This window comes from Oratosquilla oratoria, chromosome 16, assembly GCF_046742065.1.
Source record: "Oratosquilla oratoria isolate Oo_2021 chromosome 16, ASM4674206v1, whole genome shotgun sequence".
Lineage (NCBI taxonomy): Eukaryota > Metazoa > Arthropoda > Malacostraca > Stomatopoda > Squillidae > Oratosquilla > Oratosquilla oratoria.
The window spans coordinates 18297565-18305064 of record NC_134792.1 but is presented as its reverse complement, the minus strand read 5'-3'; positions in this window follow the sequence as shown (position 1 = coordinate 18305064).

The following is a 7500-nucleotide window of genomic DNA, read 5'->3' as shown; positions in this document are numbered from 1 at the left end:
AACAACTGGCTTATCTTCTACTCTTCTCCATTTTCTTTAACCCTCTTCAATCCCTGACCCACTACCCTTGCATTCATCTCTCGCACCACCCCTTTCATGTATAAATTGACCCCCTTTTCCTCAAACCAATCTCTCCATCTCTGATTCTAACATAAACTCTACTACTCTCGTAGAAACTCTTGACTGCTCTTAAAACCTTTCCTCCTATCCCATATATCTGCAATACCTCCTACAATGCCTTCCTGTCTATCCTGTCACAATCCATTTCCAAATTCATAAAAACCCTAAAAGCATCCTTACATTTTCACAAAGCTTTCTCACATATCTGTCTTACCACAAAAAATCTGATCCACGCAGCCCGTACCTGTCCTAAACCCACACTGTTCCTCACCAATTGTTCCCTGTTTCCTCTCCTAATCCTCTCAATCAAGACCCTCCCATAAGCCATCCTAACTACACTTAACAAACTGATCCCTGTGAAACCACTACCCAAAAAATGTCCTTACCTTTTCCTAAAGTTTTCTCACATATCTGTCTTCCCACAAAAATCTGATCCACACATCCTGTACCTTTCCTAAACCCACATTGTTCCTTACCGGTTGCTCCCTCTGCTACTCTTCTAATCCTCTAAATCAAGACTCTCCCATAGACCTTCCCAATCATACATAACACACTGATCCCTCTGAAACTACTACACTCACACTTGTCCCCTTTTTCCTTGTAAAATGGAACTATACAGGCACTCCTTCAATCCTCTGGCACTCTACTGTCTCTTAAACAAACATTAAATAACCTCACCAGCCAGTCCACCATCACTGTACCTCCTTTTTTTATTTATATATCTATTCTATTTATTCATTTATCTATTTAGTCATTCTGCATGACACCCATCCAAGCCAGGTCCCTCCAAGTGCCTCAACTGCTCTCATCATCTTAACAACTGCCTTCACCTCATCTTTCCTTTTTTTCTCCTCTATTTTCCTCACTCATTATGGTTATTTTCTTTGCTATTCCTACTGGAACTACCTTTCCCTCCCTATCCTTCTTCACATTTAACAACTTTTTAAAATACTCAACCTATCGTCCTCTTACTGCCTTCCCTTCCATTATCATCTCTCCATCTGCACCTTTTATCTTTTCTTCTCTACTTGATTTGCCTCCTCTTCCTATCTCAATTTCCTTCCAAAACATTTTTTTGTTACTTTCACATTTTTCTGTCATATTCTTACCTCATATCACATTTGCTCTCCTCTTTGTCTTCTTAATAGCTTTACTTTTCTTCTCTTTTCTTTATACCTCTCATATGATTCTCTTGTCCTAATTTTGTAACCAATCTGTGAAAGCTTGCTTCTCCTCTTCTACAGCCATTTTTGCTTCCTCGTCCCACAACTCACTATTTTTCCTTCTATTTCCTCCCGTCTTCCTTGCTCCACACCCCATCTTTGCACACCTTGTGACTTCCTCTTTGAACCATCCATATTCCTCCTCCACTCCTAGTTCTTCTCTATCATTCACTCCCTCCCACTCCTCTCTCAGCTTCTTCTTGTACTCATTCTCCTTTCTTTCTCATTTAAGTAGTTCACTTTAAGCACCTCCCTACCTTCTGTCGTTTTGCACTTTCTCCTTCCATCCTCCATTCTCAACTTCCCTTTCACAAAAAAAAATATATATATATATATGCTCCCTCTCTTTCCACTTAGAACATTTACATCCGTAACTCTTCCAATTATACTCCCGGTTACTACTATATAGTCCATTAACGCTCTATCTACTACCTTTTCATCCACCACCCTTTCACATGTGTACTTATGATTGACTTTCTTCCTAAACACTGTATGCATGAGCAGGATGTAGCACAGTTATTGATTCTTGAGTCCCTAGTCCCTGTTGTTCTGTCTCTTGCTCATGATGCCCCTCAGGCTGGTCACAGAGGTCGTGACAAAACTAGAATGCATTCTAGAGTACCTTACTTCTTCTCGTCGCTTTGTAATATTGGCTCCATTACGTAGCAAATCTACTCCAGTAGTTGCCCAATCTTCATTTTTTTTCCATACACTACTCTTTTGGTGCTCCTTAGCGACAATGGGACTGAGTTTAGGAATGAGGTTTTAGCGACCATCCTGCATCTAGTGGTTTAGTAGAGCGGACGAATAGGAAGACTTTGGACATTCTCAGGCACTTTGCCAGTAGCCTCTATGAATCTTTGAAGGATTGGCCTCTGCATATCAGTACTTGCATTAATAGTACATTTAATGTTTCCACAGGAAACACGCCTCCTACGTCATCTATGGAGCTGAAAAAAGGATGATGTGTTAGACAGTCTTACTCATGCTCTCTACAATTTTGATAACTATAGTCAACTAAAATGTCACACATTACATAGGATATATGATTCTGTGAGAAAAAAACTTGATGACTCCAAGTCTATAATGTTGAAACACCAGCATAGCAAGGCTACGTCTGTTAACATAAGCATTAGTGATCATGTTTATAAAAGCATGCCTGACTGCCAATCTAAACTAAATCGTAGATTTACAGCTCCATTTTTTGTGACTGAAAAATTGCATCCCGATAAGATCAGGGCATTTGATCCTTCCCAGGGACTGAGTGAAGTATTGCACGTGTACAGGCTTAAGGTAACAAGAATGTCTATTTCTGCATTTGCCCGGCCTCCCCCAAGGCCCACTGTACAAACTATGTCTTATGATCTTAATTTCTGTATGTGTGCATTACTTATGTTGTTATCCATGATTGTCTTAATCTGTATTTTGCATTTTTAGCTATTAAATGTATTATCTTGATATCTATAATGTGTAAATTGTGTTTGGCCATAAAGTATCATGTTATATATATCGGTCAAGTATTTATGAATACTCTCTTGTATAATGTATATTTAGGTAACTATTTCTCCACACTTTTGTATGTTTAATATATATAAATGTGGGGTGCGTGGAGTCTGTTGTGTATGTTTTGAGTTTTGTCTTGCCTCGGTCGTTCCTTTTTCTTGTTTGCTCGGGGCGTCACCGAGTGGTGGTGGCCGGGCGATGTGATGATGTGATACGTTGTAGCATCGTACAATTGTGCTTTGTATTATACTTACGTTTTGCTTAATTGGGAGTTGTATATTTTCCCTATTGTATTGTTGACTGGTATGGGTGTCGATGGACGTTAATTTCATTATTGGTTGTATTTTCTGTTGTTATAACGACTGTATCTTTGTATACGAGTGTGTTGGGGGAACCAAGCGTTCATCCCGACGCACGACGGTTTCCCGCCAAATCTGACCTTGGTGGCGTGGCTTGCCATTCTTAAATTAATCTTTCTCGTGTAAACACGCTTTTACATTTTTCTAGTGTATATTATCTATGGTGGCTCAATACATGTTTCAAATTATCTCTGATTATTTTGTTGCCACCTACAACATATATATATATATATATATATATATATATACATATATATATATATATACAGATGCATATATATAAATATGTGTATGTATATATACATATATATATATATATATATATATATATATATGGTCTTATAACATATGGCTTACTTTTTTCAAATACTTTATGGAATTAGTAGGCAACTGTATATAGATCAAAGGGAGATATCTGTGTATACAAAAATTCTCTTGGGATAGACTATACTACCCTATTCTATGGAACGAAATGTGGAAAAAGCGAAGAGTTGTAAAATCGTTTTATCTCATGAGAGGAGAGGGTCGAGTGCGGTCAAACACTAACACGACGTTTGCCCCTATTCCGGGATGATTGACTCACTAATCACTGAGTGAGTGTAAAGCTTTCCCTGCGTCTTCGTATTCACTCTAGAATGAATGGATTCTAAAGGGAGTGCATCATAATAAACCAGGTTGTATCCCAAATCCCAAATGTGTCAGTTTTTTTTTTTTTTTTTTTTTTGACGCACCAGTGCGGTATTACCTAAGAATTTAAATTGGCTTATCCTCCTCTGTAGGGTTGAGAATTTTATTAATATTGCTGCAGCAAACTCCAGATACCTTTATTTGGCTGGGAAATGAACCTTGTAGAAATGAAGTCTCACTGAATCCAAACCCGTTAAATCTGGAATGGTCTTTTCAGTTTAATAAAATAGTCTATTATTGGTTTCAGCAAATGCTTAGGCGCACTATGGTATTGCAGTAGCAGGAAAACTGATGTCTCACGAGTTGCGAAATTAGAATATTATATTAGAAGGTAATTTTTTTAATGCGATCACTGGTCGTGGTTTTCAAAAAAGTGAAGAAAAAAATATGAAAGAGGAGAAATCCAGATAGATCTGCATAACCGGTCTAAAGCTTTGGAATTGATAAGGGATGATGGAGAAGCGTACGAGGTTGAGCACTTCTGAAGAGATTATGAAGAAACCCATAACTCTGCGGCCGAAACAAGCGAAGGTGTATTCATGAGGAATAGATTAGGCATGACGCATAGACCTTGATCGCTGAAAAGGAGTAGTTTCAAAGGAAAAATATCCAGTTGTGTTTTCCTGCAATAGCCTACAATAAAAGACCAAACAACCAGAAAAATCAGCAGTACAACGATGCAACAAGTGTAGAGAAAAATTAATTGATAAATTTTAGAAATGACAGAATATTGGATATGTACTCAGAGGATAGGAAACGAGAGTAACACACAAGACGAAGTGAACTTTTGTTACAATTTCGAAAACATTAATGACATTGAGGATGTAGTAGGTTTAGGTGATGAAAAATAAACCAGGAAATTTAATTGTTAAGTGATAAAAGAAGGGGCAAAAAGGATGTTAGCATTGGTGTGGAGGAAAGTCTTCAACTTGATGTATACCCAGTTAATAGCCATGACAGTATATCTATTAACCAACATATGGGAAAGGGTAAATTTAGATTAATTGAACAGTTTGGCTTATAATGAGGTGAGGAACGTGGTAGTTAAGCTTCCTTTTCTAAATATCATATAAATTATTAAGAATAGAATAAAGGAAGTAAGGCATAAAGGATGTAAATTTTTGAACGATGAAAAAAATTCTTATATATATATATATATATATATATATATATATATATATATATATATATATATATGTATACATATATATACATACAATCCATGACCGTCGCGCAGAGGATTCGAACCACTGCCTATAGACCCAAGAGAGTCCACAGCACCCGCCTTTGACCACACGACCACAGACGATCAAAGGCGGGTGGTGTGGACTCTCTTGGGTCGATAGGCCGGGGTTCGAGTCCTCTGCGCGACGGGCATGGTTTGTATGATTGATGTCGCTGTCCACTAGCGAATTATTCACATATATATACATATATATATGTACAACACTGAATGGGTCCCAGTGATTAGAGATACATTTTATCAACCACAATGCACTTTAATTCTAAGCCATATAGGTGCATGCAAAAATTGTAACGTGGTACGCCCGAGGACTCGAACCTATGCGGCGAGAACGTTACCAGTGCCGAGTGACTAGACCAATACACCATCAAGAAAGATAATGATGGTGTATTGGTCTAAGTCACTCGGCACTGGTAACGTTCTCGCCGCATAGGTTCGAGTCCTCGGGCGTACCACGTTACAATTTTTGCATGCGCCTATATGGCATAGAATTAAAGTGCATTGTGGTTGATAAAATGTATATACATATATATATATATATATATATATATGTATATACATATATATATATATATATATATATATGTATATATATATATATATATATATACATACAATACATTAGAGTCAATAAAGAAATGCAAGTAATTCTACAAAAGACAAATAGCCAAACGTATCATGACTAAAAGTAGCTGTAGTACATGTTACAAAAGTCATAAATAACATGTAAGAGATCTGACAATTTAGGAAACGTGAATAATGCGAGTGCAAATACAATTACATCAATATAATTCTATGACTCGGGAAAAGGAAATAAAACGGTGCAATGTTGATACATGCCTATACCCCCACATTAAAGGAGATTTCAGTAATTCCAATGACACCGGATCATCATTGTATATTCATTACACAACTACTACCCATAAAGGGCTACGGAGAATGATGAAAAACCCTTACGACAGCAAAAATAAGGGGAAATTCTATTCAGTGCAGAAAGAAGAAACTAAACGTCAATTCCATTTCTATCGAGATATACATCATGAAGGTAAATTAAATGTCCTAGCGCCAGCCAGAATAAAATCAGTGTTACTTAAAATAGAATGATTTGGCTAGGTTTTATTGTTCTATTGTTAAAACATAGACAGGTCCCACTATAAGATACAAAGGTTTGTTAACATGATTATGAAAGTCTTAATGGAGCTGCATGACCTATGACTGGTTCAAACAAAGTAGGCGGAAGTATGTGACATAAATTGTTTTCCGTGGCGCTACATTAAGTGATATAAAACGTTTCGGAAATATTTGGACAGTAAAAGTTAATTGAAAGGTCAGAGATTAATGGACTTGGATAATGCAAGTGACCTGGTCCTAATGAAGAAGAGCGCAGAAGAAATGAAAAATGTTATTGAAATTCGGGTCAATTCTAAGGAGAAATAGTTCAAGTGTCATTAAGAGTAATACAAATTGTATCCTTGTACTGAAATGGGCAGACAATGTATAGTAAAAGCGCAATATATCAGGAAATGTAGCAGAGTAAGGCTAATATCAGAGGTTAGCATAACATAAGAATGTATGGTTACAGAAGGCGGTTAAACTTGTACAAGTGAAAAGAGACGCTTTTTCTGTTCACGCTAAGACAAAAAAAAAAAAAAAAAAAATTAGTTGACAAGTGAACCTCAAATTAATGGTAGAGTGGTGTTCTTGATGGATCAGAATTTCTCTTCAGACCAAAATTTATCTCCTAGATAACACATTTTCTATTTTCATCGGGAATTCCCAACAATTTCATTATTGTTTTGAAGGGGTTGATAAAACATTATTCCCCGTTATAGCTACACTTACGTCACCGCACTGACCAGGCGTTTGTCACTTGTTCTAGTTGCCCAAACACAAAAGGAAATGGTGAAGGTTTTAGCTGTACTTGGGTTAATTTTTTTCATTTATTGTTATTTGATTGTTATTTATCCCTGCATACGTCACACTAAACAATTCTAACATGTTTTCATTTTACAGGCTACATTCATTCCACAAGAAATTCCAAGGCCGGCAACATATTCTTAACATTCACGTGTGCATTAAAATGAAGAAATTTTATGTTTCAATCCCTTTTATAACGGGTACCCGTTTTCTACTGATTTTGGCCTTCATCAAGCTATCTTATTGATTTCCACGTCATGGCATTGGTAACGGAGAGAATTTTTTTTAGATTAATCACCTCCATATTTTTTTTATTGATTGATTGATTGATTGATTGATTGATTGATTGATTGATTGATTGACTGATTGATTGATTGATTGATTGATTGATTGATTGATTGATTGATTGATTGATTGATTGATTGATTGATTGATTGATTGATTTTTT